The sequence below is a fragment of the Saccopteryx bilineata genome, chromosome 11 (assembly GCF_036850765.1).
Source record: "Saccopteryx bilineata isolate mSacBil1 chromosome 11, mSacBil1_pri_phased_curated, whole genome shotgun sequence".
NCBI lineage: Eukaryota > Metazoa > Chordata > Mammalia > Chiroptera > Emballonuridae > Saccopteryx > Saccopteryx bilineata.
The window spans coordinates 2,114,489-2,140,731 of record NC_089500.1 but is presented as its reverse complement, the minus strand read 5'-3'; positions in this window follow the sequence as shown (position 1 = coordinate 2,140,731).

The window sequence follows — 26,243 nt, the reverse complement described above, 5'->3', positions numbered from 1 at the left end:
TTTGCCATATGGAAGTTTTAAATTTACACGGAATCAGTTTTATCAATCTATTCCTTTATGGTTTCCGGGCATAAAATCTTTGGAAAACGCTTCCTATTCCTTCTTAGCCCAGCGTCTCTGATAAGAAAGCAAGCCCCAGCACCAGGTTAGCATTTCTACCTCTGTCCAGTCCGGGTTCTCCTTTTCAGAAGAGTCATTGTTCTTCACAATGTCAATATCCCGTGATTACAATGAACAGGGGGTGGCTGAAATGTGAGACATGCTTTGTAAAAGAAAGCACCTTTGTTAAAAAGGAGAGTTTTCCTAAGTCACCGAATTAAAATTTCCTTTGGGCGGGTTAACTGGGTTGGTTTTCTAAGAGGGAAATAAATACCTGCTCCGAGGAGTCGGCCCAAACCAGGGATGCCTGGCGAACAGGACGCTCACCTCGGAACCCCAACCGCATGGCAGCCTGAAAACCCAGCTCTTCAGGGTCAGAATGAAAGCCTTTCCCCTCGCCTCGCCTGTCTCCAGAGTCCTGCTGAACAGCATGGTCATAAAGCCCAGTAGGCACCCTACCTAGAGCACCAGGCAGGAAGGATTAGAGACCGCCCTCGTGGACCAGCAAGGGGGTCCCCGCCCCTGGACGTCAGCACTCTTCCTCAACAAACGCCAGCTGCCTCTCACGCTTGGAATGATCCTGTTTCTCATTGCTGCTGTTCAGTAAGTTTTCCCACTGTTGTGACATCTGACAGGCTCCGTCGATGTTGCTGGATCTTCCCAGATGCCAGCGCTTCATTCATTGTGGGCTGGCACACATGCCTGTCAATCTTAGACTGACAATTTCGACGTATGTTAAATGGCAGGGGGAGGTAGGAGAGAAAAAATTAAAACACCGCCTCCCGTGAAATGATGAAGAGAAATGAGGAAATATTTGATATGTGCTCTTATAGGTTTGAACAAAACCTAAAAGCTCAGCTTTCGTGTTTTTCCAAACACAAAGGAGAGGGAGAAGGAACAGAGCAGAGCTGCTTCGGATGGATGGGTGGCACCTCCTCCAAGGCTTCCACTGCGCACCAGACACACGCAGGGTGACACAGAGGCAGGTAGCTTTGAATCTGAGACTTTCTGTTACATCAAAATTGGGGAGGGGGAGGAAACAGCTAGGTCTTGTTACCAATAAAGTGAATTAGGAAAATGTTCCTGGCGCCCAAAGCCTCTCCTTCTTCCAATGAACACAATTAAAAGGGTCATAAAGATTTTAATCACTTCCTTGAACACGTCCAGGTGTGTCACGGGCGACTCTCTTGCATAGGAAGCGCTGGCCCCCTCCCCAACGGCACATTCTCTTAATGGCCTCCCTGTCCCCTGGCTCATTTCATTGCTCTGTGACTTGTTATTTCCGACCTGAGTTAACGTGGCACTTAAAAACACCGAGCGCACTTTCCCACTGCCCCCATCCCCTCTCCCCACCGGCAGGGGAAGTAGGAGAGAGTGAGGCCAGTGAGAAGGGTCTGGAAACCCTGGGAGCCCATTCAGAACTCAGACTGGAGAAGTGTGCTGAGCTGTGGCTAGCTGATAGAGTAAGTACCTCTCACAACCGGGGTGGGAAACATCTGCCCCCGCTCCTCCACCATAAACATCAGACCCTGAAAGGTAAGGAAGGAACTGGATACACACGGGGCAGGACTAGAAGGTAAATGCGAGGGTTTCTGTTCGTGAGTGACAAGAGGCAGGCTGGGAGCGTCTCTGTCACCATCCCTCCCAAGACCAAGATGGAAGCCAACACTGAGAAGCACATCTTGCTCGTATCCTGACAGTCGGGAGCCGCCCCCCCCACACACACACACACACACGCGCACACACACTCTTTCTCTCTTTTTTTTTTCTTTTGGCACTGATCATCTTTCTTTGCGTTCGTGACCTGGCAGTGTTGCCGATCACAAATTCACTAATTACAAATCCATTCCCTTGGGTGTCACCAGAGCATGTCTGCCTGTCCTTGGAGAAGTCTCATAAAGCTGAGGAATATGGAGGCAGACATCCTTTGGGAGGTGGTCTGGTCCAAAGCACAGCCCACCCCAGATCTACAGATGGAAAAGCCATGGTCCGGAGAAGTGACTTCTCAAGGTCACACCACCATTTTCCTCGTCAAAGGCAGCAAGTATGACAGCCCAAGCCTCCCTGGTCACAGACCTGTGTTCCATCCCAGAACATGGTGACGATTCTCGTTAGATGGGAAACAGAAATATTTAGAAGGTCCTCAGGGGAGAGGGAGGCAGTCTTATTTATTGAATAGAAATGGAAGACGTGACTTTTTTTTAAGACTGCTGGTCAACTCTCGACAAGCCATGTTAAATGATGAAGTGTGAACAGGGAACAGTGAAAAATCTAAGGGCAAAAGAAAGAAAAAAATTATTTTTTTAAGCCAGTTGCTGTAGATTTCAAAGCACTTAGAATTATTATTTCCTTTCATATCTTTGGCTCCTTTTGGATTCTGGGTCCTGTTAAAATGTTAGTTTTACTGTGGAGTGTTTTATTAAGGCCAAATTAACATCCCAGCTGAAATTAATGCATACCTTTGTTCTGCAGACTCAGACTCCTAGATGTCACTTAGGTGTTGAACAGATTTTAACACTCAGGAACAGTTCGCACCAGGAAAAACACATCAATTTACCAAGAGGCAAGAACCTCAAACTTTTCAACCCTAATCCATATTGACGGCCAGGAAGAGATTTCCCTCTCCCCTCCTCCCCCACCCCTCCTCCCTTTGGCTGGGGTATTTTTGTGTGTGCGCATTGTGTTATCCTGGGACTGTGTGTTATCCTAGGATCTGCTGAGGGACAGCTGTCTCTGTTCTAGTTCTTAGCTCCTCCAACAAGTTACCTGCTTTATGTTCAGCCCCAAGGCAAGAGAGGGAGATAAATCTTGTGCTCTGTGTGTTGTCACGTCTCTGGGCGTGCTGAGGAATTCTGCTTGGGGTCTCTGGGCACTGGATCCCAAGACTCCCCATGGCTGAATGCAGGGCGTACCGCGTTGGCAGAGGCATGGATTTTTCCACAGACAAATTAACATTGTTTCATTTCCTTTCGACACCGTGTCTTTTCCATACACCTGTTCTGACACTCTCATGAAAATCACTGCATCCCAATCAACTGCAGAGAGAATGAGGCATTGTTGCACCAAGCGTCTCGTAAAATGTGGCTTCTTTTTTGTATCTATCTCATCCCCCATCTGCCTTCTTTGGAGAGACAGATCTGAGATCTAACACCCTGCACATTTAAAAGTCTAAAATATGCGTCATTTGGTTTTCCAGTCTCTCTATTTGCAGAGTGTACCCTGCAGCGCTGTTAGTCATACTTGGGGTAAAAATGGGTGACTTTAAAGTGCACCAAATCTAAGACTTTTAAGGAAAATAACTGTTCCAATGTTTGGGGGGTGTTAAAATTAAGAAATATTTCTGGATTGATATTCCCGATATTTCAAACAATGGTGATTATTTCTTGTAGTGATCAATGTTAATGATAATAATGTTTGTTTTTTAAATGCTTTCATATATCGGCTACCACTTATGGCGCCAATAAACTTCAACACTATTGTTTTATTATTGGCTTAAATTTGCAGGCAGAAAACTCACGCCCAGAGATGTTGTATGTGGTATTTAATTATGGGGGGGAGGGGTACAACATCAGACTTCCAAATCATCATTTCACAGAGACCCCTGGCAAAGAAGTGGTCTTAGTGACTTCACACACCACGACTTCTAATTGCTGCTAAAATGCATTTCTAAATCCTCAAGTTTTGCTTTTACTTTCTAATCAGTGTCGTTTTGTGATCCTAGAACCAGCTTATCAAATTCACACCAATGTGGGCTATGGGGGCAGCTAACGGAATGTCCAGAAAGGCCAAGACTGGGGCAATCTTTGTCTAAGAACATCATCACGGACTTGGATGGCGAAGCTGCACAGTCCCATGCCCCTGGGTGTGGTGGCAGGAGTGTCCACGGCAGGCCAATGAAGAAAAATGTAAAGGAAACATAATGGAAACTGTCCCACCCACCCACCCCTGGGTGTATAAAATGGCAGAAATTGTTCTCCCATCTTCCCCAGGCAGAATGCCACGTTCACGAATTTAAAACAAGCATTCCCCTCATGACCTTCCACTTTCTCCTCAGCCTCCAACACTGCTGCCCATCCTACAAGACCTGGGCCAAACCCCGTTCCTCTGCGAGTCTCCCAGAGAGAACGAGTCATGACTCACCTTCTACCCATCCATCTGCACCATGTGCTTGAACTGCCGCGCTCCAATCCAGTCCACAGATCGCTCATGTCCGCCTCCCCTCATCTCCACTCCCAACTCGGAGCCGCAGATTCCCTCAAGGGCGGGGACAGGGTGTTCGCTTCCAACCCTCCAACCATCAGTCGGTGCACAGAATGCTTGTCAGGTGAGCAAACTTTACAGTGGTGTTCCAGAACAAAACAGCACCACGCCACCCCCTCCGCAGTGATCTCCTTCGCCACCTGCGGTGCAGGTCGGGGGGAATGCTTCAATCAATGGATAGCCAGATCGATCTGACAAATACTGATTTTTCCCCCATTCTGTTCAGTGACGCAACGGGACACCCACACCTGCCGGTATCATCCCTTCTTCCTAGCAGGGGGTTCATGTGGATGCAACTTAAGAAATATGGTCAGACCCGCATGTATTTTGAAAAGGAGTTCACAGGGGTGAGCCTGCTGTCTAAATATAAAACATTGTTTAGAAGCCCAGGAGCAAAAGGTGACATCACTCCTCAAAGAACTTTCCAGCTTCATCCCCTTCTCCAAGCCAAGCCAGGACTGGCATTTTCCAGAGTTCAAAGTGTTAAGAAGAAGGTGTGCAGGGAATGTTGCCTCAGGCCGTGTAACCCTGCTTGGGTCCATTTGCTCTACTGAGCAGTTAATTCATCACGCTGCTGGTCATTCCAATCGGTATGAACTTAATAGAATTAATGAGATATATATATATATATTTGTGTGTGTGTGTGTGTGTGTGTATGATTGTCTGTGGTTTAGCTCTCTCACAGTTTGCCATAAATAGCAAAAGGCCGAAGAAAGGAGGATTTTTAGGTGCTGCGTGTTTTTGAATTGTGGGTATTGAAAACGGAGTGTTGCAGACACCCAGTGCTGTGGGCCACTCTCCCCAATGCCAGGGAGACTGTCGCGTGGGCAGTGTGTGGGCCATTCTCCCTAATGCCAGGGAGACTGTCGCGTGGGCAGTGTGTGGGCCATTCTCCCTAATGCCAGGGAGACTGTCGCGTGGGCAGTGTGTGGGCCATTCCCCTAATGCCAGGGAGACTGTCGCGTGGGCAGTGTGTGGGCCATTCTCCCCAATGCCAGGGAGACTGTCGCGTGGGCAGTGTGTGGGCCATTCTCCCTAATGCCAGGGAGACTGTCGCGTGGGCAGTGTGTGGGCCATTCTCCCTAATGCCAGGGAGACTGTCGCGTGGGCAGTGTGTGGGCCATTCTCCCTAATGCCAGGGAGACTGTCGCGTGGGCAGTGTGTGGGCCATTCCCCTAATGCCAGGGAGACTGTCGCGTGGGCAGTGTGTGGGCCATTCTCCCCAATGCCAGGGAGACTGTCGCGTGGGCAGTGTGTGGGCCATTCCCCTAATGCCAGGGAGACTGTCGCGTGGGCAGTGTGTGGGCCATTCTCCCCAATGCCAGGGAGACTGTCGCGTGGGCAGTGTGTGGGTTTCGTGAAGCAGTCAGGGTCCTTCTGCACCACTGCGTCTCACGGGCATCTGGCCAAGAAGGGTCATCTTTCACCAATGTCACACTTGTCCTGGTGCCCCTGCTGTTGAGTTATCAATAAAAGTCCCAATCTCAGGCTCCACTGGAAGTGACTACTTTCCGATGTCACGGGAAGGAAAGGCTCCGATGCACACGCGACAAAGCAGGACGGTGTACAAAGCCCTCTGCAGCCCCTCTCACCAGCGAAGCCTCTTTCCAAACTAGACTCCCTTCCGTTAGGAACCAGAGGGTCAGCGTCTCCAGATGCAAACCCACTAGAGAGAGAAACATCCAGCCTCCCCTCCAACCTCCAGCAGGCACTCTGAGCAGGCGGCGAGCACATGGGTGTGATCCCAGCCCCACACACGTCACAGAGCCAGACCTCGAGGAGTGAGAGCATGGGGAGACGACCAATAGGCCACAGGCAACAGATCAAACCTCATGCTGACTCCCAGTCGCCCATAGAGCCGTGGCCTCCACTCAGGTTCCCATTTACGAGGGTCTGAGCGATGACTTTTACATTCCAAAGGGTTGGCAGCAGATGACGTTTGGCTTCTCTCTCTATGTGCCCATAAAATATCACGTGAGAAATACTCCTGCTGAGAATGGCGAAGTCAGAGGTTGGAACCTGATGGTCCCAAGCGGACATTCCCAAAGCGTTTTGTGAACAGGTTGTTTCATCTATAAGAGCCCCAGTCCTTACACATCCCACCCACAGGCGACCACACCCCCACCCACTGCGCAGGGCTGGATTCCATTACTCAACATTTAATTAAGGAAAAAAATGATAAAAACGGACTGATTTGTCGATGGTCTCCATCACCATCGTTCTGCCTGCTTGTAGGAGGACACTGTGTCTCATTGACCCCACTCTGGCTTGTCCGTGGACCGACGTCCCTTCAGAGTTCTGCAGAGAAGGCAAGGGCCCTTTTCTCTAGCTGCTATGTGTCCGAAATCTCATCAGTCTGTTTATTGGTAATTCTAAGCATCGCAAAGACAGCACGAAAGATAAGTCATCGGTTGAGTGTCATGGTGCTTGTACTGAATCCATAACAAATGCAGGCGATGTTTATGTCTTAGTGTTCCCTCCCAGCCCACAGCTCCCGCGCTGGTGTCTGGGCTGAGACCAGTGATGGGCACAGCAGACAGCCCCCTTTGGTCCTGGCTCTTTCGTGAACCAAAAGCTGCTGGTGATCAGGGGTGGGGGTGGGGGGAACCGTCCCGAAGATGAAATGAGGAAGTCATTTTCAATGATGCTATCTACACCGTCCTGGAAACACTGGAATAAGTCTTTAGAAAATTGACACTTGTCCGTTATTGGGAGTCTTTGTGGATCATTGCTGTTCAGCCAAGAGCCAAGTGGTGTAGGGAACTAGAAAGGGCGAGAGAGCAGGGGAGGGAAGGCCCTAAAAGTGGACTGGTTTGCAGGGCGACACCCTGGAAGGGCACGAGGGAAACCCGGTCTGACTCCCCTACTTTGAAAAGACAGAGCGCTCAGGGTGCAGGAAGCTGAATGCAGGCCGCTGAAACGTGATTGAAAATTTCGTGACGTGAAGACTGAAAATCACTAGGCAGGAGACAGGTAGTGTTTAATCTCCAGTGGGGTGACAATTCTAGATAAACTGATAGAGATGCCCGCTTCCTGATAACCCAGTCAATACTGCAGATAGTAGATACCGGCCGGAAGCCGGCCCGGGGTGAAGGGCGGGGGGCAGGGGGGACCGAGGCACAGCTCTCAGCTCCTTGTTAGGTCAGGTGAGACCCGTGCTTTGCTGTATATACTCTCTTATAACACTACAGACCCAAAAACGTCCAAGTCCGTCCTGGACACCATTTGAAGGTGCATACGTGCATTCTTCTGCATGTCACTTGTCCATGGCAGAGGACACATGACATCCTATCCTGAAAATGAAAGTGGAGGCTCATCTTTGAAAGAAATCTCTCTACACACACACACCCCACCCCACCCCCAAAAAACGCCGAATTTCCAGGCAGAGAATTTCCGAGTTACTCTCTTTCTAAAATTCTTGTTTCTTTTCTTTTCTTTTCTTTTCTTTTCTTTTTAATGTTCAGACAGGAACATACACACAGGCCATCACAACGAACCAAAGAGATTACTGGGTGTATGTAGCCCAAGGAAGGGCAAACACACACACCTGCAGCGAACAGAAGGAGCAAGATGCGGGCGAGCCCAGAGCTCCTCCCTGGTGGGCAGGCGTGCACGTGGGTGTGCGCGCTTTTCGGAGCCGTGGCCCCAATACCTGCAGAGACAGGTCCGCGGTCGGCAGGACGTTCCCGCGCCGCCTCCCATGGAGGGAACTGGGAGGGGAGGTCTTCTTTGAACACGTCCGTCTCCGTAGTTCTTATTAAATAACGCACAAGGCTTTTTCTTTGGGAAGAATTTCCAGCAGAAAGAGAACTGAGATGCGAGAACGTGTACAGCAAGCAGGAACCCTGAGGCTGCTGCCCACTCTGGGCTCTCGGGCAGGTGACCCCTGTGCCGCACACTCCCTTCTCCCTACTGGGAACTGGGCATCTCATATCCCTCTTCCGCCCATATTTTGTTTTCTCCTCAATGTCAGGGCTGGTTAGGGGGGGTGAAAAATACATCCCTATTATCTCTTTCCTTGTTTCTCTGAGAGCTCCTTGCTGTCTGCCTCCACCTGCTGGACGGAACCAAGCAGGCTTGCTCCGTGTGACTGCAGTGAACCGGGCTCAGGAGCTCCCGTCTTCCTATCGGACCTCACAGACAGACGTGCAAAACAATTCACCTGCGTAAATGAAGTGTTCGCACGTCAGCCTGTGGCCAACACGCACCCTCAAGGTGTTTCCCACACGGCTTGGAGACTCCGATTTGTGGGAAACAGTTGATGCTGTTGGAAGTCATGGAGACTATGTATCAATACGGTCCATGCAAGGCAAAACGGGAGTGGCGGCGGGGGTTCCATGTCTGAATGCTGACAAACATTTCCGTGGCCGCGCTAGCCCTCGGTCAGTTTTAGCCACGATCGGACAGGAAGCCACGCCGGCCTGTATAGAAGGCCTGTCCCACACCCGGGTTCGTTCTGAGAGGTGTCGGCGCACCACGGCCTGTGGATCAGTTCTAAGAACGCAGAGAATGTTCCTGATAGAACAGGAGCCGTTACCAGCGGCTGTGTGAATCCACATCTTGGCACCCTTTAAAACACAGATTGTTATTGACCCACGTGACCATAACAGCCCCCAAGAAGCCATCACTGTCTGTGGTGTGAATCCTTCACGGTGTGCATCTCACTGACCCTCAGAAGTCATCCGGGTCTGTCCTATTATTCTGGCTGCCCTCTGTGGGCACCAAAGGCATGTGCTGAGCATGACCAGGAAAGGGAAGCTGTGGTCAATGACCCTGGCTGTTCTCCGAGAAGCCACACTTGGTAGAATTGGCTATTTCTGTGGCAGATTCTAGCATGGTGTTTCCCTGAATTTATAAAGAAGTTAAACCTTTGAAATGTGGAGAAGAAAGAGGTCATCTGATTTCAAAGTTCAAAGATAAAGAAAAAGTAAAAGCACAGAGGCAACTGAGGACAGTCCTTGCTCTGCATGAGGGTGTGACGTCACAGCCACTTGAATTCCCCAGCGCTGGGATGCTGGTTCACGCTCGGTGAGACTTCTCTGCTCTGCACACTTGGGGGCCCGAAAACAATCGTGAGGTATTGTCTATATGCTTATTTTGCGTTTCTTCCCTGACCTGTGCTCTCTCATATCAAAAAAAAAAAAAAATGGAGCCTGGAATATTTTCAACGGGAAGAACTCTTGTTGTCTGTCCCATCAGTACAAATAAAAGGAGATACTTTGAGGTGTAAGCGGCAGGATGAGGGTTTTCGACGTTCTCCTGGGCTGGGGACAGGGTCTGCAGGAAGTCCCCTTCAAGCAGGCACAGTGTAGTCCAGTGTGACCCAGCCACGTCATTCTGTGTCCCCCTGTGGCTGAGACTATTCAAGTGAGCATGGATCCCACCTCTTTGAGACAGGATATATTCTAGAAACAAAGTGATGGACAAAATGCACAGACAGGTATCCCCCCCCCCCTCACAGGAAGTGGGACTTGGTGTCATTTGGTTTGCACCCTTACTTTCTGCCTTGGAGCAAACGGTTGGTCCGCTGGGGAAGCTGGGCAGAACATGTTGACGGAAAAATCGGGTCAAAGCAGAGTCAGCAAAGCAGAGCTGCTAAGGAGACCAATACCCTTCAAGTTACAGAAGAAGAAGAAGAAGAGGGAAAAAAAGAATAGAAAAGGGAAAATTAAGTGCTGGAAAACTTGACTCTTTGCCCTAAGACATAGTGAACACACCTGTATTTATACGGTGTTATGTCAAGAGTTGGCAGTTAGAACTGACGGCTTCAAATCTGACATTCAGCAGTAATGCAGCCAACGGGAGGCGGGGCGTGAGCCACCTCAGTGACTCGCTTTTAGTTTCATGCCAAGTCGGACAAGTGGAGGCAGAGGTAAGAATCTCAGATTCATGAGGGACCTCTGGGGAGAGCCCCATTTATGTTCACGTCGCAAACACCTGCTAACCGCTGCCTCACACACACCCCCTGTGTGCCCTCCATGGGGCAAAACACGTCTTCCTAACGCTGTGGAGTAGAGCTCTTCCAAGAGCCATGATGTCACAAATCTCAACTGGTCACCTGCCTCCCTCTGGGGAGAACTCATCCGAGCGGGTCCCAAGGTGCCGGCTTTGTACCCAGGGGGCCCCGCGGTTCCCGTGGCACACAGCAGTGTGGCACAGGTGGACAGCCCCTGCAGAGAAGTCAAACGTAGGGAATCCTGACCCCTTCCCAGCCCCCACCCAGCCTGTGCCCAGCCTGCAGCTTGGGCAGGAGAGGGTTAACATGCTGCAGCTGCCTGGAAGGAACCAGCTGAAGCCGACCTGCTGGGAACTCTGCATCCTCTGCCACACTAACCCTCAGAAAGGATCCAGAGACCCAGGCTGAGGACAGCCAGCTTCGGAGAGCCTCTGGTTCATGTATCCAACTCTCACACACACACACACACACACACACACACACGTTCACATATAACTATACACACGTGCACACACGTGACGCACACACAGACATGCATGTGCACACAGGCACACAGAGACACATACGTATAGACACATACACAGATACACATATGGCTCATTTGCCTATTGATCCGTTTGCCTCTTCCTCTGGCTCAAATAAGAAGTTCTGCTTTTGTAACGTGCTATATGCCAAGTGGTCGCTTTTACTAAAGAATACTTGGGTGCAGCCCTGGCCGGTTGGCTCAGCAGTAGAGCGTCGGCCTGGCGTGCAGGGGACCCGGGTTCGATTCCCGGCCAGGGCACATAGGAGAAGCGCCCATTTGCTTCTCCACCCCCCCTCCTTCCTCTCTGTCTCTCTCTTCCCCTCCCGCAGCCAAGGCTCCATTGGAGCAGGGATGGCCCGGGCACTGGGGATGGCTCCTTGGCCTCTGCCCCAGGCGCTGGAGTGGCCCAGGAGGGGCAGAGCATCGCCCCCTGGTGGGCAGAGCGTCGCCTCTGGTGGGCGTGCCGGGTGGATCCTGGTCGGGCGCATGCGGGAGTCTGTCTGACTGTCTCTCCCCATTTCCAGCTTCAGAAAAAGACAAAAAAAAAAAAAAAAGAATACTTGGGTGCACCCTCGCACGCAGACACACGCGCCCATGCCTACATGCGCACGCACGCAGGCACCCGGAACATAGAGCGCTCATGTGCTGCTGCCAAGAGGATCCCTGGGAAGCTCCTGCCCTGCAGATGGAAATACCCTCTGGCTTTGAGCATCCAGATGACCAAAGCCAGGCTGAGGTCACGAAGGGGCTGGTGTGACGGGATCCCTCCGCGGCTGCCTGCTTGGAGCCGTCCCCGCACCCACTCGGGCGTTCTGAGCAGCACCCCCGAGTGTGAGTGTTCTGTGTTCACCAGGGTGAATGTCTACCCCCCCTCACTTCCACCACCCCCCCCCCAGGGTCTACCAACAGAAGAGAAAACGTCACTGGACACTGGAAATTAATTATTTGAAATAAAAAAATAAAATTCTACGAGAATAAACATTTTTTAATGATCTTCTTCCTTTTCCTGGTTTTTTTCTTTGTTTTGTTTTGTTTTTTACTTGAATTCTGGTCTGGCCCACATACAAGGAAATGGGCGCCCTCTGGCACCAGCCAGCACCGGGGGCCTTTGGCAAAGTTCACGCGCAGCCCCTGACAGCTGTAGAGCAGAAGGAAGATGGGGGCTCTGGAAGGCAGGCTCCTGCAGGCCCAGGGTGCTCTCTGCAGCCCTGCCCATGCTCACCTGCTCCCCCTGCGTGTGTGCACCGTCTGGACCCCGGATTCCTCGGTCTGCGCACACAGCCGGAGCAGCAGGCGCGTTCTAGAAAGCTCGCTCGTCCCTGCTCAGCAGATGCCCGCTCACTCAGGGGACTCGCTCGGGGACTCGCTCGGGGTTCATGATGGTGAAGACATCCGTCCATCCAAACACGCCTTCCCTTTTGATGCCGCCATCAGAAGGGCCACCGCCCGACTGCCCAGAGCAACTCCGGTGCGTCGAACGCTTTCCTCTCATTTCTATTAGTCATGGTATTTCAGGGCCAAAGGGCAAGTTTGACGGCCAGGAAAACCGAACCTCCTGAGGGGAAACACATGGGGGTATGCTCCCCCATCCTGCAAGATCAGGAAAAGCTGAGCTGAAAGTGGTCTGGTCCCACGTGGGGCGGCGGACGTGAGCCCCAAGTGTGCACCAGGCCGCCACATGGAACAGGGTCCACAGAAGCCGCATGGGACAGACAGGCCAGGTGCCGGGACCGGCTCCCCGCTGCCACACATGATGGACAAACACTGGCCCAGTCCCAGGCCTGCATCTTCAGATTCGGGGTGAGTTGCTTTGTCAACGACGGGAATTGAAGTCTTTTGTTTAGAAGGAATTTTTAAAACAGGAAAGCCACTGGAGATCTTACAGTAAGAACCTTGGTTTTCCCATCGGGTTCCCATGTAGACATCTCTCACAGGCTGTCCTGGTGGAGAGCAGAGAGCGCACATGCACACACATGGGTGTCTCCCTGGCCACCCCCAGTCACGCATTACGCCCGTGTGAGAAGAAGGCTGCCTAGCACATGAGCCTGAGACCGTCAGGGGGTGAGCAGGGCGGCAGCCCTCCACAGAACATTTGCTCTGATTTTGAGTCTGGGAAGGAGGACCAAACCTCTGAGCAGGATGAAGGCACAGTCCCCAAGAAAGAAATGCCAGGTCGGCCAAGCCTGCGGCTGCAACCCTGGGCCTTTTTGAGGAGATGTTTGGAACAAGGGGAGGGAGGAGAGAAGGATGTCAGAACAGGCCACACATCACAGCATGTGGGAACCTTCCTCCCACAGCCCTGCCTGCCCTGCTCTGGTCCTCAGATCCCAGAACTCAGAGGTGCCGTTAAACCGACCACACACAGCAGCTGGGGGGCGGGAGCCGGGAGCCAGGCCCATATTGGGTAGATAAGCGTCTGCTGGGCGTCCTAGGGCTCACAAATAGGCCTCCTCCTGGGGGAATCTTGAGCACGGGCCTCTGATTTTCTGTGCGTCCCCAGGACACTCCTGGGGTTCATGATGTGAGATCTATAAAATAAAGGATTAAGGCCTCAGCGTCCGTATATTAAAACAGCTTGCCCTGGACACAGCAAGGGTCTGTGAGCCATGCTGAGCCAACTGAGTTTTAAGAACCCAAGAAGGAGGGACGCCCACCCTGGCTGGCTTCTGGGGTGGAGGTGGGTGGCCTTCGGGGGCTGTGCGTTTCTGTGTCTCCAGAACCTGCGACATCATTTACGACCCATTATGTAATGACACAGGCCAGTGAGATGTAAATAAACCTATCTGGAAAGCAAGCCAGAGTCCAGGACTTGCTGGGGCCGGGGGAGGGGGGCAGTTGGACTGGCCTGAGTCCCTTTATTTTTCACAAGGTGTTAACAATGTAACAGATTCCGAGGACCACAGCGAGATAAACAAACAAAAAAAAAACACCCAGGAGGAGAGCAAGGGGTGCGGGGGACCATCATACCAGCCAACCAGGTCTCTGGCCAGAATGGACAAATGAACAGACAAACAGACAGAGGTCTGCTTTATGCCAGGGGAAGATTCCAGCTTTTCCTCCAAGGGTTGTTTTTTTTGTTTTATTTTGTTTTGCTTTTTTCACAAACCCTCTAATCACCTATTGTACTTTATGGCTTACCTTAAATAAGATCTCAAACTCCCAACTCCGCATACCGGCGCCCAAAGAAAGCAGCACACCCACCCCCCCCACCCCCCGGTCAAAGGCACAATTCCTGACGTCTCCGCTCCTGTTCCCCATGACTTCTGCGGCTGCAGCCGTAATCACTAACCTATTTTACACATGCAGGCTGTGTCCCCCGCACGAGGGGAAGGGAGGCTTTATTCTCTCTGTCTTCCCCCTCAGCCGATGAACTTTCTAGGAAGGCCTGGGCTCCTGGCCGACCCCTGCGGGGAGCAATTGTCTGAAGATAATAGGGGAACCGGGCTCCTTTGTGGAGAGGAAGGCAGAAGACAGACATGATGATGACTGTGAGTCCCAAGCTGCCCTCTTTTCTTTCTTTCCTTTTATTTTATTTTTTCCCCCTCTGGATCTAACAGCTGTTTCCCATCACAACTGGTGTTTGAAAAACGGAGCAGAAAGGAGTGTATCAGTATCACAATTAGTTGCTCAGGCAGCTAATAACTTACTTGCCATCCACACTGGATCTCATCGGGACGCCCAGATGGATGCCTGCCTGTCCCCTGGCCTCTGCTCCCTGTCAGTCCTTTGGGGAGGGGCTCTGCCTCCCTGCGCTCCCGTTGGGGGTTCTGGTGGAGGGAAACACCAACCAGTGGTCGTCCCCCTGTCCAGTGAGGGTGACAGAGGCCAGGGCTCCTTCCCAGGAGAATCCCATGACCCTGTGACTCCCAGACATGGGCAGCCCAGTGTCCCCGTCCACCCCACGCCTGCGTCCCTCACACGTGAAGGTCAAAGGGACTTCCCAGGTCCATGTCAGTTTAGACCGAGTGCCAAGCTCTGGTGGAGAAACTGCCGAATTGTGCGTGTCCCCTCCTCATGATGTGAGCTACCCCCGCACAGGGGCACATGGATGCCAGCCACTCGTGTGTCTCAGGCCCGCTGGCCGGCCGGCCAGCCGGCAGGGAGTCCCAGGGCTGAGAGACCCCATCTCCTTTGCTCACTCAGCAACTCTGCTCTTTGGATTTTGTTTTTTGGGGTTTTTTAATAAAAATTTTTTATGCAAAACAGTGGCTTCGGCTCTTCAAGACAGCCATGAGAGAATCAGCTCTTGCGGGATCGAGAGCAGGATCCCCGGGGAAGAGGCAGCGCCTTGGACACCCTCAGTCCGTGTGGCTGGACGCCGATGAGGCCTCCTGGTTCAGGGGCCACCACGGGGCCCACATGAGAGCCGCAAGAGCAAGGACGCGGGCATTGCCTGAGAATTTTGGAATTCACCTCGAATCATACAGAGCAAAGGGCTACGTGGGCCCCACGAATATGTCAGGGGTTCTCTCCCACTTTGGGGAGCACAGGGAAGACTCTGCAGAAGGAGTAGAGAAGTCACAGGCACCAGGCTAACAGCCACGCCGTTCTGCGTTTAAACCACCAGGATTGGTTGAATCAAGGAAGCTTGGAAAACCATTGAAATATGGGCCGTGAAAGAGGAAAGCCATGAGAGGCCCAGACTCCACCCAGGTCCCCCAGCTCCTGCGTCCTGTCCTGACAACATCAGGTGAGAGGAGAGAGGAGAGAAAACATCACGGCAGAGACAGAAGGCAGAGAGCCCTGGAGGAGGCGAGCGTGGGCACCCTGGGTGGACCTTCTCCCCTCCCTCCCCCACAAGGAGCGCCCCTACTCTTTCATTTCTAGGGAGCAGATGCCCTGGCCAGCTGTTTAAAGAGTGACGTACCCAAGATGGCCAGCCGGGCAAGGACCACTAGAAGCAGGACTTCCCAGAGGGCCTGGGGGTTAGGAAGCCCTCTGACGACACCCCACACCAAGTGAGGCGCCCCCTACACAACGGTGAATTTCAACATGGAGTTCACCGTTACTCCCCGATGGGCCACAGTAGCCAGTTACCCAAAGCCAAGGAGGACACCTGCTATTTTCAAAACAAACAAACAAAACAACCCCTCAGAATGTGCCCTTGCATGGCGACCATGTAGACAGCGGCTGGAATCGGGTGGAGGCCTCAGCGTCACCTAGCGCTCTTCCTATGCATGTGCATGGTACCCACAAGTGCCCAGGAGGTTAGACCTGAGTGACCAGCACTCATTAAAATCTGTTTGCAATCACTGGAAAAAAAGGGGGAGAGGGTGGAAAAAGACCTGAAGGTTCTGTTCTCATGGCACTACACAGAGTTCTTAGGTTCCACGTGTGTGCTCTCATCGTGGTTCTGTGTTTGGAGAAATTAGAACAGAGACAGGCCACCACTCTGTTCCCTTTTGTTCCGTGTTTTCTTCTCGGAGAGAGTTGAGCTCTGGGGGGCCCTGAGGGCTTCCTTGTTCATTGGGGGGAGATCTGAGCAGAGAGATCCCTCCTGCCCTCACCTTCCGAAGTTTATCGAAGGGGAAGAAAACCCAGGCTGCATTCCGAGGCCAAAGGCGACGGAAGTCTGAGGTGGCGATAGGTCTTACATGTTTCTGCGTGGTGTCACGTTGTTCTGTTTTTCCTGCGTGTACAGAAGACAGGCCACATTCGGGGTGTCGGCGAAGCATTGACTGGACTTCCTGCCCGCTCCCTGAAGTCAGAGAAGGAGAGAAGGAAAGGGCGAAGTGACAGTCTATCCGTCTCACTCCGTGTGTTTATATGTTCTCCCCAACAAGAAAGAGAGGAAACTGTTTACAAAGCAGAGTGTCAGGAACATTGTGTAAAAGAACACTTATCTGGGTGACTTTGATCTCTCTCCGAAGCACCATTAGGAGACCCAGAGGATGACAGCTCTGTAGTGGGGACCATGTGTTTGTGCGTGGGGTGGGGGCGTAGTTTCCCAAGAAACATCAGATTAGAGCACTGCCTGCCTCCTGGCTGCAGTTAGAACAAAAACTCTGTGCATCACACGGAACAAGCTGGGAGGAGGTCCCCAGTGGGGAAACCCCGTGAGCCGCGCCCAGCGCCCAGGCCTCTAAATATGGCTGGCTGGCGGTCAGCCCCACTCCCTGGGCTACAAACAGATGAGTTTGTGCACAGAGGGAAACTGCCCCAGGGGGAGGGAGGGCTGCAGAAAGAGCCAGAGGCCACCTTCCGACCTCCCCACCCCCATCACCAGCCCTGAGAATGCATCATGATGACTTGTGATAAGATCCGGAAATCAGAACCTTGGGAAAGTCCCAGTGAGTTTTCTATCTCACCTACGTCCCACCGAGAGGCACAGAGAGAAAGAAGGAAGACGGGGGTGGGGGGGGAGGTGTAGATGGGGGGAAGGGAAATAAGAAAGAAGGAGACAGTGATCTCTCGTGATTAGGATCTCCATACCCAGTTTCATACTCTATCTTGTACCAGTGAAGAAACAAACACAATGGAACCTGGAGGGGACATTTTAGTTTGCGCTGTGTTGGGTGCAAGCCAGGAAGTGTACAGGGGGACATGAAGGAGCTGTTAATTCATGGGCCGGGCTTGAGGCCAGTGCACAGAGCCCTGGCTGATGGTGGAGGACTTCAGAGCCCACCCCACCCATAGGCTTCTTCATAAAACAATGCCGGGATCCTCAGCGGCATGCGTGGTGTAACCCATCACGGTGACTGTGGGCTATCAGAACTCACTTTCCATCTGAGTTCTTCGAAAGTAGCAGATTTTTGGTGCCTGGACAAACATGCATGATTTTGACCTCTGGAGAAAGGTCTTCCATGGGACCCTTGCTCACACGCTACTACACTGAGCATCCGGTTTCTCAGGAAACCCCTGACCTCCCTGGAGAAGGGCCAGCATACGGGGCAAGGTTGAAGTTTCCCTAGGAATTCCATGTCTTAGTTGAAAAGTGTTGATTAAGCATCTAGTTTAGGTCCACCTAGGTTTCGCACAGAGGGCTATAGAAATAGAGGGCGTAGCCAGGATAAAGACACCGCACAGACCTCAGGAGCCAGCTGGGGAAGAAGTACGAGGCGATGAGCTGTACTGATATGGCGCATGCCTCCTCGGAACAGCCGTCTGGAAGACCTCAAAGGGGAAACAATAAGGGACCATGAAGGGGACGGAGGATGACCAGACGTCTAGCCCACCTGGCGGCCCCGCCTGGGCTCTCAGTGAACGCTTTGTCTGCGTTCACATAGCAAAAGGCCTGGAGGACCATAACCCAAGGAAGTTAGGGGTCCGCTGAGGAGCTAAATTCAGAAAAGCAATGGTCCCTGGTTATTAAGGCCCCTAGTTAACAAATGGACACCTTTACATGGTAGGAGATTTGAGGGAAATGGACAACTTTCTTCGAGCTTCTGCGATGGACAACCGTGGAAATTTCAGCATTTTCCCACTTAGCCCAATGGTGTAAAGACGTCACAGAGGGTTGCTCCTTAGTTCATGTCTTTGAGTTCTTCAGGAAGCCAGGTGCCTCCTGGCACCTGAACGACTGCAAACACACAGTGTGGGCAGGACTGTCTACAGTACTGGACAGAGGGGACCAGATAGCCCGAGGTGGACTGTCTACAGTACTGGACAGAGGGAACCAGATAGCCCGAGGTGGACTGTCTACAGTACTGGACAGAGGGGACCAGATAGCCCGAGGTGGCCCCGCTGTGGTGACCCGAGGACAGGGACTCGGTCTCTGTGTCCAAACTCTCTACTCTCTCACTCCATTCATTTCTAAAGGATGCTAAGTCAGACTCCCAGGAGCTGGGACAAGGCTAAGCTCTAAGCTGGCACTCCATGATGACATCACTTGGAGTACCCACATGGGGGCAGTGGCTAGGACGGGCCGTGCCTTATCCCCCCACGGAACCTTCGCAGCTGGCCTCGGAGGCCACAGCACTGTCTTCCTCCTTTGAAGAATGAAATTGAGGTGCAGAATCATGGGCCCACCACCCAGAACGGCACGGCCCACCCACAAGTGAGACAGAGATCAAAGCCAGTCTGTGGGCCGTCCCAGCCCAACACCCTTCTTCCCCCTGTCGAGAAGCCGCCATGACCCTCGAAGTCCGAACTCTGACCGTAAGCAGCAGGAATCAGGGCTGCCCCATGCACTGGCAGAGTGGTCTTGGGCAAAGGAGTGTCTCTTGGAACCCATCCATGAAATGGGCACACAGGTACTGCCTACCTAAAGCTGGGCATAAATTACAGTGTTAACATTTAATTAATCTTAATTATTAAGTCAAATTGAATTGAGCTAAAATTAAAATCCTGCATACCTAAAATCCTATACCTAAAGGGATAGGAAATAATGTATGTGTGTGTGTGTGTGTGTGTCTGTGTGTGTGTGTGTCTGTGTGTATGCACTTAAACAGTGTCTGGTCCATTTACATGCTTTCTAAAAGCTAGTAGGGACAGTGGTATCATTATGAACATAATCATTATCACCATTACCCTTAGTATTTTGCTGGTGGCCCAGGAGAGGTCACTTGGGTTCACACTGTCAGACTGAAGAGTAATCTGAGTATAAGTCTTATGTAGCCGTCAACATGAATATGGTTTTGTGTGTGTGTGTGTGTGTTTGTGTGTGTGTGTGTGTGTGTATGTGTGTGTGTATTTTTCTGAAGTGAGAAGCGGGGAGGCAGTCAGACAGACTCCTTCATGTGCCCGACCAGGATCCACCCAGCATGCCAACAGGGGGCGATGCTCTGCCCATCTGGGGCGTTGCTCCATTGCAACTAGAGCCATTCTAGTGCCTGAGGCGGAGGCCATGGAGCCATCCTCAGCACCCGGGCCAACTTTGCTGCAATGGAGCCTTGGCTGCAGGAGAGGAAGAGAGAGATGGAGAGAAAGGAGAGGGGGAAGAAAGGAGAAGCAGATGGGTGCTTCTCCTGTGTGCCCTGGCCGGGAATTGAACCTGAGACTTCCACACGCCGGGCTGATGCTCTACCACTGTGCCAACAGGTCAAGGCCAAATGTTTTGAAATCATTTCTGCCCATGTTCTACACTTGATTGAAATGCTGGTGACTAAGCAGGTGTAGGCACAATGGATTCCTTTGCTAGGGTTTCCAGAACAAAGCTGGGGGCTACAAACAAGGAAATGTATTCTCCCACTGTTCCGAGGCCAGACATCCAAGGTCAGTGTGTGGGCAGGCCACACACCCTCTAAAGGCCCCAGGGGAGGGCGTTTTTTCCCATGTCTGGTGTTTTCTGGTAATCTTCAAAGTACCCTGGCTTGTGTCAGCCTGTCCAGTGCCCATCTCCATCTTCACAGGCCACCTCCCAGTGTGTCACATGATGCATCACATCCTCCAGGGACATGAACCACTTTTTTGTGGAACTGTGAGCGCTTAGGGAAGCTTACACGCCTCAGGACCTCTGTCTGGCTCTGTGAGGTGGGGAATTAAAGAATTAGGGCCACACAGTCCACGGCATGGCTGGCGGTCCTGTCAACACAATGCAGAGACCTGACCCATGCCCCCTGCGCCCTGGACACATATTTTCAGGTATTGGACAGCCCAGGGCCATAGACAGCAAAAGAAAGTCCCACGTGCTGGTGTCATGTGATGTTTGATATCTTAGTCCACACGCCCTGCGGAGTCGTGAGTTACTTTCTCCATCAAAGTGCAAGCACATTGGGGCTCACAATCTCCACCAAGGTTCAAACAACTGTGCACCTTTCATGCAAAACAAATCCCAACCAATTCCTAACTGGTGTTGAGCCCCTCATAACAGGCGACATAGGGGCGGTGTGTTCCACAGGACTCCTGTCATGTCAGGGTGCATAAAAATCTTCAGAGGAGGAAAAAAAACTTAACTGGGTAAGAATTTATTTTACAACCCTGACGATTCGGTAAATTTGAGTAAGACCACCCTTCGTCAAGATTTCACCCACAAAAGGTGTGTTAACAGTGTGAGCACACAATATATTATATAGCGCCCCCTGCCTGCCCCTCCTAGCCCTCTCCCCATGTGGCAGGACGTCACCCTGCACCCCGACACTGTACTTGTGTCTTGCCCGCCTGCCAGATGAACCCAACGGCCCTGATCTTCCCTTTCCTGAAGAGATATACAGGTAAGTGTGCGGCCACTTGTTCAAAAGTTTATCTGCTGTTGTCACGGTGATGTGTTTAAAAGATGGACCTGGACATATGGCTTGGTGGAGCGTGGGAAAGAAGGCGCTGCCCTATGGGGGCTGTGACGTGTGGCAGAGAGAGGAAGGAAGGAGAAGACGGATCTCCAGCCCCCTGACCGCCATCACCAGCCGCTCACCTGCGCAGGGCGGGGGGCGGCCCATGGTGGGGGAGCATGTGTCTCATCCTCAGATCCCACAGACACTCATAGCTGCTGGACTACAACATCACTCTTCTGCACCTCCTTGAGCAACTGCCCCTCGTCTGAGATAAATAAACATGCTTGTTATTTTTGGAGCTAGGATTCCCCGCAGGCTGGGGCATGGGGATGCCAAAAGGAGGCCTGGGACAGGAAGGAATAGGGAGCTGAGCCGTGCCAGGATCTCAAAAGCAGGACAAGGTTCTCGTGGGCGCTCAGAACCCTCCCCCAGGAGTTGTGTCTTGTTTAAGGGAGATTTAGTTTGCGAGGGTCACAGCACCCGACTCGCGACGTGTGATGGGTCAGGGTGTCCAGCCCTCGTACACACTCCGACTGCTTAGCCACGCAAAACATTTGAAGCTTCAACGTCATTGAAGATGACGTTGCTTAGGTGCTATTAACAAGAACATGTGAGCTGTCGAAGCTGACTCCTGTGCCCGCGCCCACTGCACGCACGTGGGTTCTTCTCCCCCATCGGGGGTGGGGCAGTCGAAGCTGACTCCTGTGCCCGCACCCACTGCACGCACGTGGGTTCTTCTCCCCCATCGGGGGTGGGGCAGTCGAAGCTGACTCCTGTGCCCACGCCCACTGCACGCACGTGGGTTCTTCTCCCCCATCGGGTGTGGAGCAGTCGTTGCTAATTCCCATTCCTGGGGTGCGGCTTTACTCCCCTGTCTGAGTCTCCGGGTGCCAGGGACTTCCTAAATGATACTGTGATTGACACAGATTTGGACAAGGAAAGGGGCCCCCTCTGCAGCCTGAGTTAAGATGCATTTCCATTAAGACACTCTAGAACTGTGCATAAAAAATATATGAAAGGCATCCAATCATCCCAGGAGCAGCCATGTGCCACCAATACTTATGGCCACCAAGCAGTGCTAGTGACATCTTGTGGCTAGAGCAGGTGACAGCCCCTCCCCACACCTGCCCCGGGGAGGGCACAAGCTGTCACAAGCCTCCAGCCCTGTCATCCCTCAGACATCAGCAGAGAGACCTGCGGGCTCTGCTCACCACTGCCAGGACCCTCCCATGCGCCCACCGGAACACCTCTTCGCCTGCATGGCCGGGCCTCCCTAGCCTCACCGCCACCAGCTGCTCTCCCACCAACACCCTGAAGTGGGGGGGGGGGGCGCAGCGGCTAAGTCATCGTTATACCCTTTGGTAAAATTCATACAAAAAGATTCTCTTGTCAGTGGAGCTCCAGGCAATATTTGTGAAGGCTAAATTAATCCTGTAAAGAGAGCATCACAGAAATCGTGATCAGAGGACACGTCATCGCAGGATGGTCTGCAGGACAGTGGGGAAGGTCTGTCCTCAGAGCAGTGGGCGAGGAGGGGCTGGCTGGTCCCCAAGCACAGAGATAGGAAAGATCCTGATGACATGCAGTCATGTCCCCTCCCCATGCCTCTTCCCAGCACTTCTGTTTTATTAAGATGGTTTTAAGGGATGATTTTTGAAGCAATGCATTCTGGGGAAGGATCATTTTTAATGCACAGAAAAAAATAAAAATAAATAAAACATAACATTACTTAATGGAAGCACACGGTTAAAGGTATCTCTTTAAAAGAAACTACATCTCATGTTTGGACCCACCGAGGTCCTGAATACAAATGAATTTGCTTTACTTTGAACACATACTATCTTTCAAATCTGACCTGTTAAACACACCACATTATTTCTGAGGATAATGACCATCGCATATCATTTTGACTGTACCGATTTTTCCCCTTCGAGGCATTTTTATAACTATTGTTTAATTTGCCTACAGGACCATCTTTTAAGGCAGGAAATGAAGACATTACAATTCCCGTTTTTGTTTTTGTTTTTTCAATAGAGTAAATGGAAAAAGAAAGAATTTATCTCCAAAGTTATGCAATTAGTGGCCTTGAGAGAATCTTACAAGAAGCAAGAGAAAAGTAGTTAGTTACCTACAAGGGGACTCCCATAAGACTGTCAGCTGATTTCTCAACAGAAACTTTGCAGTGTAGAAGGAAGTAGCAAGAAATATTCCAAGTGATGGAAAGCAAAGACCTACAACCAAGATTACTCTACCCAGCAAAGCTATCATTTAGTATCAAAGGACAGATAAAGAGCTTCCCAGACAAGAAAAGGGTAGGCCCTGGCCAGTTGGCTCAGCAGTAGAGCATCAATCCAGCGTGCAGAAGTCCTGGGTTCGATTCCCGGCCAGGGCACACAGGAGAAGTGCCCATCCGCTTCTCCACCCCTCCCCCACTCCTTCCTCTCTGTCTCTTTTTCCCCTCCGCAGCCAAGGCTCCATTGGAGCAAAGTTGGCCCGGGCACTGAGGATGGCTCCATGGCCTCTACCTCAGGTGCTAGAGTGGCTCTGGTTGCAACAGAGCAACACCCCAGATGGGCAGAGCATCACTCCCTGTGGGCATGTGGGTGGATCCCGGTCAGGCACATGTGAGAGTCTGACTGCCTCCCGGCTTCTCACTTCAGGGGAAAAAAAAAAAAGAAAAGAAAAGAAATGAAAAGGCTAAAGGAATTCATCACCACCAAACCAATATTCCATGAAATGTTAAAGGGTCTTCTCTAAGAAGATGAAGGAGAAGAAAAGGAAATAAAAATATGAATAATAAAATTGCAACACAGACATAACTATCAATACTTGACTCTAAAAAAACCCAAAGTAAACAAACAAGCAGAACCTGAACAGACTCACAGGTGCGGAGAACACTTTGACGGTTTCCCGGTGGGGGAGGGTGTGGGAGATGCGGGAAAAAGGCTGAAGAGACTGAGAAGTACACATTGGTGTTCAGAAAACAGTCCTGAGGGTCAAAGTACAACATAGAGAAGAGAGTCGATCATATTCTAATAACTATCGATGGCTCCAAGTGGGTATGGGGTTGATCAGGATGAACACCTAGTAAGTTATTTGAATGTCTAATCACTGGAGTGTCCACCTAAAACTAATATAATGATGTATGTCATCTGTAATCGAAAAAAGAAAATAAAAACAACCTAGACACCCCTTCCTCCCTTCTTCTGGGGCCAGCACCCCTTCTAAATTCAAGTTCTCCCTCAACAACCTGCTAGCAACCCAGCCTGCAGCATGTGGCAGGGGTGGACTACTTAGGGTGCTGAAAAGCCCGGATGTTGCTTCAAGTTCAAGAGAAGGAGCGCTCCAAGAAGAAGGCCCACCCTCCCTTGCATCCCAACTACGGGGGTTCAGGCTGCGCCCTGCGCAGCAGAGAGAGGGTCACCCTTGGTCTGTGTAGGTGTCCAGTCCTGACGGGGTGTGATACCCAACCTGCTGTTTCAGCAGCAGCCTCCGAGCATCTGACACTGCACTCTTTGATGCCCGGGAGGGAGGCAATGGTGGGACTTAGTCAAGCTGAGACCTGACTCTTTCTACAGAGGTTCCTATCCATTGGCCTAAGGTGCAGCTTCCCTAAAAGAAAAGGAAAGAACCTTTGGTTACAGGTGCCTCAGGGGACCTCTCTTCCCTATTCAAGTTTCCAAAGACAGGGAGAAACAACAAGGCAGAGATCTGGCCATGGGGAGTCTCAGGTGTGTGGACACTGCACCTGTTCTCTGGGTGCCACACACGGGAGGAGTGTGTGCACGAGTCACCACAAACAGTGTGCACAAAGTTATCTAGTCTCACCCCACAAGCAAGAAAACTTGGGTATGTAACTGACAGGTGTGCTTTTAGCCGACACTATAGTCATTTATTTCACTGTCCCAGAGACCCCAAGTAAATTCTAATGCACACGCACAAAAAAAAAAAAAACACCAAAAATATTACAATGTCTTGACAGTTTCTCCATGCATTCCACAGTCAACTGTCCTGTGTTCTGGACACTCAGAGGGCCACCTGCTGTTGCAGCTCAAAGGTCTGGGTGGTCCACACCACAGGTGAGGACTGCTATCACCATGGCTATTAGCTTCACCCTCAGTCACTTCATACATTTACCACTGACCCTGAACTTAGCTGGTGGTTTGATTTCTTCTACCACCTAGAGGTCAATTCACTAACATCCCTGGATAAATGGGCTTTGGGCAGCGCCTGGTGTGGCCCTTTCCCCAGCGACATTCACAATGGCATCTACGATGTGGGCAGAGAACGTCTCAGACCTTGAACTTGAAGTCTGGAGATACCTCCCCAGACGAGAAACCCTCCTGTGAACCATCAGAATGCTCTTTTTCCTAACAAAGAGGATCCCATTTGAACATTAGCTGAGTAGCTCACAGACAGGTAACTAATGACACCTCACAAAGTTTTCTGTTAAGTCATCTGACTCTGTCTGTCCTGCCACCCATCCCAATAAAGACCGGCAAGTCCAGAGAACCAGTCTGATTCTCACACACCAAGATCCTCGGTTCTGCTCCGCACATTGGCCCCCCTGGTGAGAAAGCCCCTGTACTGTGCAGAATGCCTTACGAGGTGTTAAATGCGGACTGAGCCTGAGATGGCACAGCCATTGCTCTTTAAAAAAAAAGGCTTAAAATCCAAAGACACAGGGACATTTTAACCAGGACTGACAGGGAAACATGAGGTGTAGAACACATCACCATGACCATGAACATGGGAATGCAGCCCCTCGGAGAACTGGAGAGCCCCCTCCACGCCATCCCCACCCCACTGAAGGACCCTCATGCTTGCGTCTTCCAGGGTTAGGGCAGGAAGAGCGGGGGAGGCCAGAGAGAGAGAGGAGTTACGCAAACCTAACCAAGCTCCTTCTACGCACATTTTCCACAAAGGACGAATCTCTTTGCTGCCTCCGAAACCCAGGTAAATGTACGGGGCGGGGGGGGGGGGGGGAGGTGCCTTCTAGGTTGGATGCTGACCTCCCCCATCTCTGCATGGCTTCATTTCATAAAGCACAGCTAACTGAATGATAGATGGTGAAGTCACTTGGGTGGTCGCCAGTCGCTCTCTCCTTCTGTTCTGAGACCCGCATCCAAATTTGAGCCTGTGAAATGGCTTGGGTGATCTTAATTTGACAGTTGTCAACATTTCAAAATCATTGCCAAGTTCAACCAAATGGAAGCCTTTGATCAAGCCCAGCTCCGGGCGTCTGTGTGTGCAC